Genomic DNA, 13081 nt, shown 5'->3' with positions numbered 1-13081 from the left:
CTACCAGAACTGCTCCAGGGAAGCCACAGGGCACAAGTGTGGAGATAAAAGGGAAGAAAAGGGATGCAATTTGATGCCAGCCAGCATCAAGGCTTTGTCTTGGATGAAGACGCATCCTTGGTGCAGCATCACCAGAGGTGAAGTGTGATTTTCTGTGGTGCCTGCTCTGTTTGGGCAGAGGACAGAGCAGGAGACTGCTAGCCCCGAGAAGGTGGGTGCATAGGGACCCATCTGCTAGAGGATAATTGGACAACATGGAGGAAAAGATACAATTTTCAAGAAGGGTTCTATTTGAGAACTAGACCATTTCATAGAACTGGCCAGATAGAAGGAGATTGTGTTCACTGCCTCTTACAACCCTTCGGGGAATGTTTGTTTCCTGATTCGCATCAAGACAGAACAAGAATCCATAAAGAAGGACCAATGGAATCTCAGCCTGATTGATGAGGCAGCTGCAAGTGAGTTTTCACAGGGCTACTCCCTGCATGATGAGAAAGGTTCAAGCAGATGTCTGATTCCACTCTAGGAGTTGGTTCTAAAGATGGTCTGGAATCTCACAGAACTTGTTCAGGGAAGCTCTGGATAAGACTCTAGGCCTTTCTTGCCTTATGAAAATGAAGGGACCAGAGATGGCTAGAAGAGGGAAAAGAGAAAAGCAGCCAGAATGGCCCCAGATTCTATTTCCATCTGTTTAGGCTGAGAGAATAGAAGCCTGCCTGCTAATTGAGGCCACAAAGTTGTGAACATAAACCCAATTTCTAGGGACACCTTGAAATGATCAACCAAAACATGGAAGCTGCAAATCACTTTCTGCCATTTTTTATAACATCATGAGAATTAAGGATCAGGAAGAGGCTTTCCCACCATAGGTAGTTTCTTTGGGGTGGAAAAGGGAAAATCAGAGAGCAGTCTCCAATATGATTGGGCAGAATCTAAGAAAAAAAAAAAAGTTCATTCATTTATTAAGCACCTGTAGACGGAGTGTCTTTTAGATGTCAGGTACCATGTTGGAATCCCTAGGGATACACACCAGGATCCCATCTGTACAGAGACTAACCTTAGAATGAAGCATGAACTAGGTTTGATTCCACATGCCTGTAATCCTAGTCGCTCTGGAAGCTGGGACAAGAGGATCATAAGTTCAAGGCCAGCCTCAGCAACTTAGGGAGACTCTCAGCAACTTGGTGGGAGCCTGTCTCATGATAAAAAAGAAAGACTGGGGATGTGGCGCAGTGTCAACAAACAAGCAAACAGGAGAAAAGTGCCCTAAGGAAATCCAATCAGGGATTAGAGATGGAAAAGGGGAGTTAACTACAATAGAGTATGCCAGAACATTTTAGGGTAATGGAAACTGTCTTAGGCTCTGCAGTGGTTACATGACTATAAGTGTTCACTGAAATTCATGAAACTGGAAACTTTTCAAGGGTGAAATGGCTGAATATGAATTTTATATCAACAAACCTGACTTTGTTTTAGTGCTGCTGGGGGTCAAATGTTAGGGATTGAACCCAGGTCCTCACACATGCTAGGTGAACACTCTACCACTGAACTGTACTTCCAGCCCACTCCTGACATCTAGAAAAGTGACCTAAGAAACATACAGATAAACCAGGTGCAGTGGCATACACCTATATTCCCAGTGACTTGAGAGGCTGAGGCAAGAGGATCCCAAGTTGAAAGTCAGCCTCAGCAATGTATGCCCTAAGCAACTTAGTGAGACCCTGTCTCAAAATATAAATAAATAAATAAATAAAAAGGACTGGTAATGTAGCTAAGTGGTTAAACATCCAAAACATCCAGAAATTCAATCTCTGATACAAAAAAAAAAAAAAAAAAAAGGAAAGAAAGAAAAGAAATACACAGAAAAACTACATAAATGAGCGTATCCTATGCTACACTGTGTAAATGTTTAAAAAAAGTCACTGGTACAAATATATCAGAAATCAAGAGTTTAGCTGTTATTTGAACTAGTAGAAAAAGAAATCTCAATTGGAAATAGGTTAATCTTGCCGCCTAAAATTATTCTGTAATAAAAGAAATGGAGGATAAGAATGATGGTCTCTCAGCTGCCACACAGCTGTGGAGGTAAACAGCTGGTGACAAAGCATTTGGACTGAAGAACCAGAAAATGACAAATTGCTAATTTGTTAATCTGTTACTTGGAGAATAATAATAGAAATTTCTATCTATCGCCCTTGCATTTTCTTTTCCTTTGAATTCAGTTTTGCTGAGACACAATTCACATACCAAAAAATTTATCCTTTTTTGAGTATAAAACTCAGTAGTGTTACTATATTCAGAGTTGTGCGTCCATCATTGTATTTAATTTTAGAACGTTTTCATCACCACCACAAAAAAAAAAAAAGAAAAACCAACCATGCTCATTAGCAGTTACTCACCATGATTCCCTTTTGTCTGCCCTGAGCAACCACTAATCTACCTTCTCTCTCTGTGGATTTGCCTATCCTGGATATTCTGTATAAATGGAATCACACAATTTGTGGTCTTTCCTGTCTGAATTTTTTTCTCTTAGCATATTTTCAAGGTTTAACCATGTGTAACACTCCAGTCCTTTTATGACTGAATATGGCCATTTGGCTTACCCATTCAGCTGCTGATGAACATTTGAGTTGTTTCTACATTTTGCCTATTATAATGCTACTGTAAGTGTACAGGTTTTGTATGGACATATATTTTCATTTCTTTTGAACACATAACTAGTAGTGAAATTTCTGGTTCATACGGGCAACTTTGTGTTAAATTTTTGAGGAGTTGCTAAATGTTTTCCAAAATGGCTGCACCGTTATACAGCCCCACGTGTAACGTGTGAACTACCGTCTTGCCTTTCCCCTTGTTCTGCTTTTCACCCTTTCTGAGCTTCCCATGCACAATAGGAAAAGAAAAAAATAATCTGATGCTGTTGAGATTATACTGAAACATTTAAAATAAGTTTAAGAATAGTCCTAGAAGATAGGGAATGACTCATTCAGAACATTTCTTTTTCTGTGTTAAGTTTTTTATTGTCCTTGCCTATATCAGGCCAAATTAAGATTGTTTACTCTTTTTTTTGCATATAACTTTTTATTCTTGTATCACATGAAAAATCAATTTATTTTTTATTTGCTCTTATTAATTATACATGACAGTATAATGTATTTTGACATATGGAGTATACCTTCCCATTCTTCTGGTTGTACATGATGTGAAGATCATTTTACTCTAAGAAAGAATGTTAGATTATTCTTGTGTACAATTGAGAATGTTAATATGGCTTCCTTTTAGCAAAAAAAAAAAAAAATGATTTCTTTGAGAAGAACAAGGATGAGATCATGGGTTTATTTCAGTTAATACTGAAAGGGCTCAAAAGTCCTCTTTCTTCCGAAGAAGCCTCCACATTTCAAGGCATGGCCCATGGCTTCCCTTGCTATTCCATGGTAATGGATGGGACTCAGTTTTTCTAATATCAGTGGAAGGACTGAGCCAGGATTAAAACCCAGGGTTACCATCTCCTCTTACCTTTCTAGTTGCTCTTTTTCAAGTGTCCTCCTGCTATTCCTTAGAAGTTAGTTATTCTGGGGCTATGGTGTAGCTCAGGGGCACAGTGTGTCCTTAGCATGCACAAGGCCCTGGGGTCCATCCTCAGCACATGCACATGTGTGCCTGTGCACACACACACATATGCGTGTGTGCGCACACACACACACACACTAGTTATTCTCCAGGGTTCCTTTCTAGCCCTGCCTCTTTTCTTGCATTATTTATACCAGGATTTCTAAAACCATGTTTATTCATTTGGGGTGTTGTGGGATGAATACAGTAAAATATGTTCCTTTGGCTAGGACTTCAGTCTCAAAATCTTCACTTGCCTAGTATTCTTTGAGAATCATCAACAGGGAATTATAGGATGAAACATTTTTCTAAATTCTTTTTCTCTCCCCACTCCTCCAAACTTGTTCCACTTGCAGAATTCCCCATCTTGAAGAATAATTTCATCACACATAGAGTTTCCTAAACTATTAACTTGCTCTTCATCCTGATTCTTCTGTTTCCTATAAATCCAGCATTTCCTCTAGATAGAATTGCTATTATATCTTGATGTACTATTTCTTTGAAAAATATTTACCAAGCACTTTATACATAGTATCTAACTTTGGAATCTCACACTCTAGTTGCACAGAAAGGACCTACAGGTGTGAAAAGCTACATAACAACCTATGAGTTATCACTAGGTAATAAATAAACATGTTACAAATAATACATATTACCACATGCTCAATAGGAAACACCTCTGAAGACTGAAGAGGTCAGGTAAGGATCCCAGGAAGGAACCGTTCTGTTGCTTAGAAACAGCCTCAGAGATAGAAGATAATTCAAAATGGCTTTCCTCAGAGACCTACAGAATGTCAAAATTGGAAGATACACAAGCAATCATTTACTCTTGTCTTACACAAAGGAAACTGAGACTCAAACCAACTGATGAAAGATGAGTCCCATTCATTCAGTACTTATTGAGTGCCCACTATATGCAAGGTTCAGCATGGGCTGCACTCATTCAGCAGAGCAAGCAAGATGAGACTGATCATCAAAGAGCATCAGAACCTGGCAAGAAAGTAACCTGCTGACAAAACATCCCCAAGAGCAGGACAATGACAGAATGGTGGGGGGTCCAACAGGTGATTGTAAACTGGGTTACTAGATCTTCAGCTTACCCTCAAAAATAGCAGGGCTGGGGTTGTAGTTCAGTGAGGGGCTGGGGTTGTAGCACTTGCCCAGCATGTGTGAGGCACTGGGTTTGATTCTTAGCATTGTATGTAAATAAATAAAATAAAGGTCCATTGACAACTAAAAAAATTAGGAAAAAAAAAAGAGTCTACCTAGCTATTAAAAAAAATAGCAGAATTAAAATAGTTCAATCACAGGTTAGGTAGGCACTAATTGTTTCTGCTTCCTGAATCATCAGGGAGGAAGAATTTACCACCACCTACGGTGTCCAGTCATATGGCACCTGGATATACAGATATCCAGGTAGGAAATTCTGAAGCAATCTTTATAGTATTTGCTTTAGGGAAGGTGACACATGCCTGGATTTTTGTGAGGTGGAACTTTGAAGTTGATTTTAGGACAATATGAATGGAAGATAGGGAGAGTTGCACCATCAAGAATTATTATTATTTTTTTACTTCTACTTGAATTTGTGTGTGTGTTGTGTGTGTGTGTTGTGTGTGTGTGCGTGCGTGTGTGTGTGTGTGTGTGTGTGTTATATGTCTAATAAATCCAAAGTAAAGTCATTTCTGTAGTCTGCAGGCCAGCTTTAGAGTAAATAATGACCTGGGGCTTTTTACCCCAGGGGGATAAAAAGGAAAAGCAAAAATATTAGGTAAGGATATGAAAAAAAAAATATCTTCCTGAAAATGAAAGCACACATATGAAGAAATTGCAAAGACAGGAAAAAAGTCACAGCTGGGGATGAAGTAAACAGGAACTGGCTGTTCAGTCTCAGGAGACTAAAGGATTCCAGTTCTGAGCTTTCTGAATGCCTGACTTCAGTTTGAATTAATCTATTCCCCATTGTTTATAGAATCTCCAAAGACATTTCCAAAAGGGGCCTCACTCCTTTGGTTCCCCTGTTCATGCCTGAGTGTACATCCAACACAGCTTGAAATTCATGTATGTTTTCATCTTTGCCTTGAGTTTTTAAACAAGCAGGGAGAGACCCCGGGGGACTTCCACAGTGGACAGCCTGGGCCATGATGTCAGGTAGCCTGAGGCGGGTCTTCGATCTTCACCCCACTTAGCCTTGCTTGCATGAAACACCTGCCCCCAGAGAGCAGGTTTAAAATAATAATATGTCGTGTGAAATGAGATCATAGATCTGAAAGCTCTTCTTTGAAGTTAAAAAAAATTAGCTTACATATTATTTATTAATGAATATATTTGATACTGTCTTTGTCAGGCTCCTAGGTATATTGGTATTCCTTCATTTAAAGGACAACCATCGACATATGGCTTGTAGACCAGTCTAATTACTAGTAAATACTAATATGAAAACATACCTGGGAGTTCATGCAATTATTCTCTTCTGCTTCACTCCTACCAAAAGGAATTAAAAATTGATATCACAGGAGACTCCCTTCCTTCCTTACACTGTGAAAGACAAAGGAATGTGTGGGGGTGGGGTGGAGGTGGAGGATGCTCTTCCCTCTCCTGCCTGCTAAATGTCAAAGAGGGTAAGAACTCTCCACGGGAGTCCTCCCAACCCAGCAATCAGAAATTATTTAGCAAACACCAGATCATTAATCCAGAGGGAAATGTTGAATAGCACTATGAGGCGACTGGTTGAACAATGTGCAGCACTGGGGATTGAAGCCCAGGGTGATTTACCACTAAGCTATATCCCCACTCCTTTTTTTATTTTTTTATTTTAAGGCAGGGTCTTACTAAGTTGCCAAGGCTGGCCTTGAACTTTCGGTCCTTCTGCCTCAGCCTCCAGAGTCTCTGGGATTATAGGCTTGTACTAATGTGCCCTGCTTCGTTAAACAAGTTTTAAGCAAAAGGGCTATAGTGGATCACATGCAATCCTATAGTCTTGCCCTATATAAGTCGGGATTCCTTTTTTGTGTTTTGTATTACTTACTAAGTTAGGAACAAAATTTCACACATCTCGTCCATGTATCCCCAGCACCTAGCATGATGTCTGGCACAAAGTAGGCACTGGGTAAATATTTTGTAAACTGAATGTATAATTGAAAAACTTGAATTTATCCAGCAGCCAGTCAGTACCACAAGTTCCTGTCTCATACATACATTCTGTACTGGTCTCTCTGTCCATCCTGTAGAATTCAGAACTACAAGATGAGAGCAAGGAAGAGCCAAGGCCTCACAGATGATCTGTAAGGTGTGCTGTGGAGGCTGGTTGTGAGGTTCACTGACCCGTTCTCACTTCCACCCATCCAGAACCAAGTTCCACATTCAGTGCAGCCATCACACCCTGTGTAAATGAGGGATCTCTCCCTTCCCTGCCCTTTACCCACCTAAATATTAGACAGGTGCTCCTTCTCCAAAGCAATGCTACTTAACAAGGGGGTGGGGGAATCTTTTATCATGCCAGGCACTAGAGAGGACAGAGGGAATATAAGACATGAGCCCGATCTTAGGAACTGATATTATGGTCAGGGAGACCATTCTTCATTCTTCATTTATTCTTCAAACATAGATTCAGTGTATATGCTAAATATTGTTCTAAGTCCTGGGGTTTCAAAGTTGACCAAGACTTCTCTGCTCTTGTGATGCTGACATTTTAGAGAGGGTAGACAAAAAAAAAATATATATATATGCAAACCAATAATAATAAGTCAAGTGCTAAAAAAGCTAAATCAGATAATAGAGATACTGTTGTAACTGAGATCTTAATGACAAGACTTGAGGGTAGAGAAGGAGCCAAAGAGAATAGGAAGGATTATGAATATGAAGTGTCCAAGACCAAGCAAGAAGGTTGGTGTGACCAACCGAAGCTTTGGAACCCTTAGAAAGAGACAAAAGAGACAAGATCAGAGAAGTAGGCAGGGTCCATTCAAGGTCATGTCCTGACTACCTCACAAAACTGCTAAGAAGGAGAAGGAGAAAAAGATGGAGAGATGTTCATTTTCTTTAAGCTGCTGTTATTCTGATTTCTTAGTTACTTATAGCCGAATTTTATTCTAATCCTCACTTTATGCTATATTATTTCTTTCAATAAAAGTGTACGTGTCCCACAACCTTTGAGACTAATTGTGGGAGACCAACATCACACATGACCGAGTCACACTCCCCAGTTGCGCGCTGAGGCGCTCAGTCATAGAAATGTAGCAGAGCTTTCCCCACCCTTCTTGGGTTCGAGGGTCAGAGTCTGGTTGCATGGGTGTGTCTTGCTATAGCCCCATGGGTGAAGCTACGCTCACCTCTTCCTTTATAATATAACCCCTTGCCCTATTTAGGATAGAATCTTCCATGAAAGTGCCTTGTGTGTGTCCCCTTCTCTTACTGTGCCCTTGGGTGTGGCCTACCCAGGTGTCAGTCAACCTGCTGACAGTGGACCTCATGAAGATAGACTCAGCCCCTGAAACCTGACCCCTTGCCTTATTTGAATAGCTTCTCCTCAATAAAAGGGGTCAGAGGGTGTGTGGCGCTCTCTCTCTCTCTCTCTCTTCCTGCAGACCCTTAAGGTCAGAGGAGCTGTCACAGCGACCCCAAAGAAAAAGGTATTTGTTTCTCTTGTGTGGTTATTTTGCGCAGCCCAGTCAGCCCAGTTTACCTGGAGTGACCTCTGAGTCAAGAGAACAGAAACCCAGCAACTAATCAACAATCAAAGCAGGTAAACTATATCCTGTAGCTCCAAGTGCTTGTCCAAGTCCTGACCTTCCTCCCTCCTCACAGACACACAGCAATATAAGCAGCATGGTCCTGGATAGATGGGATACTGGCCACAGCCAGGTTCATGGCAAAGAAAAAAGGCACAAGGCTAAAGATGGGTTTGGGCTCCAGGACTGCTGCTTCTGAGAACATGGAGAGAAATGGACCTCCAAGCCTGAGTGGCCAAACTGGAACATTTAGGGGCACTGGCCCCTGCTCTGTGACTTCTAAAATTGTTCAACAACAACAGGGTCCCTGTGTTGTTGATGAGACTTCTACCTAGACTAATTAAGCTCTTCAAGCAGGTTGCTATTCTTAGAAGATGCCTATTGTTTACAAAGTTGAAGGACTGAGCTGGGGTTATAGCTCAATGGTAGATCACTTGCTTAGCATGTGTGAGGCATTTGGTTCAATTCTCAGCACCACATATAAATAAATAAATAAAGGTCTATCAACAACTAAAAAAGTATTTAAAAAAAAAAAAAGTGGAAGGACTGACGAAGTGAATTCTTTCCAATAGGCAGTTTCGTCATCATCCACCACTCCCAGAATCACCTCAAATAAACACACCACTGAAAATAGTAGGCTTAATGCAAATGTAACCTCAAGATATTCCCTTCAGCCCTGACATCTGGTCAGATAATTACCCTGAAGCTCCTCCTATGTAGAAATTCCTGAAACCCTGCTGTACAAATTCTCAGCTGCCTTTGCAGAGACATTGATAGAAGCCTCATCTCCCAAGGATAAATGGCTATAGCTGCTCTTAACCTGGAATATTACTAGAAATTCAGAGAATACTTTGGTCAGGCCAATTTAAATATCCCAGAAATTAGTGTGTGTCCCATAATCCCTGCCTTACCTTCCAGGGTGATAAAGTTGGTTTTGACCTAGTTCACAGGAGCCTGTATGGGCACTGACTTTGACCAGGCTTACTTTGATTGCTTGTGGTAGGAGGTGAAGCCTGAGCCCTCTCCCTGAGAGCAACTTTTTAACTGAAAAGCAAGGACCAATAAGATCCATAGAGAAACACTCAGACTTTAGCTGATGACTATGGGAGGTGCCAAACAAGTGTAGAAGATTCTGGAGTGAGTATTGAGAACAGGCAACCATTTCCTCCATGCAGGTAACATTGAAGAGGAGACTCCTTCGTCCTTTCTGCATAAGGGAGCAGGCCTCTTGATACATTCAGTACAGAGGCATTTTCCATATGCCACTGAAGATTACATTGATATTCTATTTGGTCCCCAGTTCTATGAAGCCAGAAGCAACTCATAGAAACTCATGGATGGTTAAAAAACAGAAAGATTTGGTGTTTAATAGAGACATCTATTTTCCATCAAAACTGAAGTTTAATACGCTCACCAAAGTTACAGGTGAACACAAGGAGGTTGTGCTTTGATGAGTATACAGGTCATGTGTCAGAATTATCTCACATTGTAAACCCTTTATTCAAACTTTCAATCACCCTAAACATAAGGTTTTAATTGAATGCTATAAAATAAAAATCTAAGGCATATGGTTGGTCAGGAATGGGGTATCGTTAGTAGAACTCACATTGCTAGTATAATCATAACCACTCTTTCTAAGGCTTAAACTTATCCTTTCAACAAAGGCACAATCAATTGGGGTGGGCAATAGAATGAGGTCTTCTAAAATGAAAGACTTATTGAAAATTTACCTGAATTATCAAGCTTTCACTAGCAAGCCAAAACACTGCTTTGATTCTATACTGCTTATTTTCATGGGAGCTAATAGACTGATGGGGGGCTTTGTACAATTAATTTGCAAAGTATAAAATTAAGGTCAAATTCTGTGATTTTTCAGATCTGACACTTGGGGGCAGCAGTGAGCCAGTAAGGAACGTAGACAATAGTGATTCCATTGAGCTAGAAAGTTTGTATCTAGAAATTGAAATGATGGTTAGCTGTTCAAAATCATTTTTAATATTTTAAATTTTTTAAAATTAAATATTAGAAGATTTCACTCTTCTAGCATGTGTTTTCTGCTCTGCATGAATGCTTAATCCCCAGATTTCACTGATTTTTTTTTTCTGTTGACAATGTTATTTTTTAATTCATTGAGCATTTTGATCTTTATAAAGCTGAGAAACTTCTTCCTGAGCAGCCCAACCTGAAGCTCAGGAAGCAGAAGTAGGATATTCCAACCCAGGGGCACAGAAAGCAAGCTCTGTGCAGCACAGTAGGTAACAACGGCAGCCTTTGTGGAGAATCCACTTAATAGGTGCCGAGAAGATTGTTCGACAAGTCGGTCTCCCAGGGCTTCTTTTATAAAGTGGGGGAACACAGGGACATTCCCTCTCGCTCCCCAAAGACAGATCCATTTCATCCCTGCCTATCTGAAAACTGCTTTTCTGGCTTAACACTGCAGATCGCCCACCTTGGAAGAAAAAGATGGGCCCATCCCTGGTTTTGCTTTCACTGCTGGCAAAGGTTTTATAAACAAAGGTACCACAGCCAATTAGTCATTAGATCCCAAAATGAGGCAGCAGCCAAGTCAGGGACAGAGGGATAGGGATGGAAGGGAGTGTTTACTGAGGGCTGCTGGGGAATGACACTCTGGAAGAAGGCTGGGAGGTTGGAGGTTCACTCTCCACGTGGCCCCAAAACAGCCCTGCTGGCTGCACCTGCTCCACAAGAGAGCCTTTGTGAGGTTGTCAGACTTGGTTTCATTTTTAGGCTCAGCCCCAGCTGCCCTCCTGCTTCAGACTTTCCTTTCACACAGCTGTTGCTGCTGCTTTCCAATGCTCCAGGGTACAGGTGCTGGGCTTCCCTTTGCCTTTGTCTGCCTAGACAAATAGGAAGAGAGAGGGGGTAGGGAGGATGTGTGGGACTGAGTTCTTCCTCAGCAACTGGCAACTCCTAAGCACTCTTGCACCCTGCAGCACGTCACCCTGCAGCATGTCACTCTCTCCAGTCCCACCAAGGACCTCCACTCCAGATATTGAAAACCAATTCAGAGCCCACAGGATTGGTAGCTTTGTGGTATCAAGTGGGCATTTTACAGGGCACTGGCCCATTGAATGACCAGGAAGGAGGCTCAGAGCCCAGAGACACAATCCAATGCCATATCTCTACACCATAGGCCCTCTCTGAAAAAAAGGGTTTCCTCCTATGTTATTTTAGGAAATTTCTTTCTTCAACTTAAGAAAAAAAAAAAGTTACTCTTTTATGGTAACATTTCCATCCAGTTTGACTCTCTAGACAAGTCTTGGCAAAATTTTACATTTCCAATTTTTTTTTAAAGCACAGCAGGGCCCTTCCTGAATGTGTGACTTTAAAGCACCTCATGTATATTTTAAAATCTGCACTGAAGCCAGGCACAATGGCACACACCTGTACTCCCAGCAACTTGGGAGACTGAGTCAGAAGGATCTCAAGTTTGAGGCCAGCCTGGGCAAGTTAGCAAGATCCTGTCTCAGAATAAAGAATTAAAAGATCTGGATGGTAGCCCAGTGGTGGAATGCCCCTGGGTTCAATCTCCAGTACAACAAAAATAAATAAGTAAATAAATAAAATAAAATCTGCACTGAAATGGAGGTTACCTGTAGGGAGTAGGACTGGGGGAATTAGGCAGTTTTGGTTTTTTCTTTTCTACCTTTTTGTATTATTTAATCCTTTCTCAACAAATGAACATGTTTTAATAATGTGCAAAAGAAAGGAAAGGGGGCAGCTCTAACCAGTGAAAGCCACTGCCATATCGGACACACCTAAGACAGGACTCAACATAGCAGGTGGGTTTTTTTGTCTTCTGTTCTTAATTTATTTCAATTATTCTTCCAACTGTTGTAGTTTCCAGGGCTAAAAGACTTTGAAATGGCCATGGTGTCCCCAGACTCAAGAATTATCCTGGAAAGGACTTTACAAACAGGACCACTCAGAGAAACAGTAAGATAGGTCCATACAATACCTTGAAAAGCCAATTGGCAGGCAAGTGAAAGAGAACTGGCTATTCTTTATTTTGTTTATTTATTTTTGGTGCCACAGATTGAAATGAGAGGCACTTAACAACTGAGCCACGTCCCCCAGCAACCCCCCCCCTTTTTTTTTTTTTTGAGACAGGGTCATGCTAAGTTGCTTAGGGCCTCCTTAAGTTGCTAAGGCTGACTTTGAACGTGCAATGCTCCTTCCTCAGCCTCCCACCCGACCCCCAGGGGCTAGGTTAACAGGCCTGCAGCACCCAGCTACTCTTTTTTTTTTTTTTTTTTTTTTTTTAGCACTTTGTCCTTTGATCTGTGTTCTTTCTTCTTACTTAGCCTCGGCTACATAGTATTTGTGCTGTCCCCATCCCAAATTTTTACATTGAAATCCTAACTCCCAAGGTGGTGATGTTAGGAGGTAAGGCTTTCCGGAAAGTGAGTCCCTCGTGAAAGGGCTAGGAGCCCTTGTAGGAAAGAAAGGCTGGAGGGAGCTTGTTGTCCCCTTCTCAATGTGAGGACACAAAGAGATGGCACCATCTGTAAGAAACCCAGCAGGGCTCCAAGATTATGAGAACTAAATTTCTGTTGTTTGTAAATCATCCCATTTATGTATTTTGTTACATCAGCCTGAATGAATTAAGACAAATAAGTGCCTTGTGCCTGGCTCCTGGCAACTTTGGGATTACAAAGAAAATGAGAGGGCCATGGTCCCTGTCTGGAGGGACCACACATGCTTGTGCCAGACCCAGGTAAGCA

Source organism: Callospermophilus lateralis, chromosome 3, assembly GCF_048772815.1.
Source record: "Callospermophilus lateralis isolate mCalLat2 chromosome 3, mCalLat2.hap1, whole genome shotgun sequence".
Classification (NCBI taxonomy): domain Eukaryota; kingdom Metazoa; phylum Chordata; class Mammalia; order Rodentia; family Sciuridae; genus Callospermophilus; species Callospermophilus lateralis.
This window is presented reverse-complemented; position numbering follows the sequence as displayed.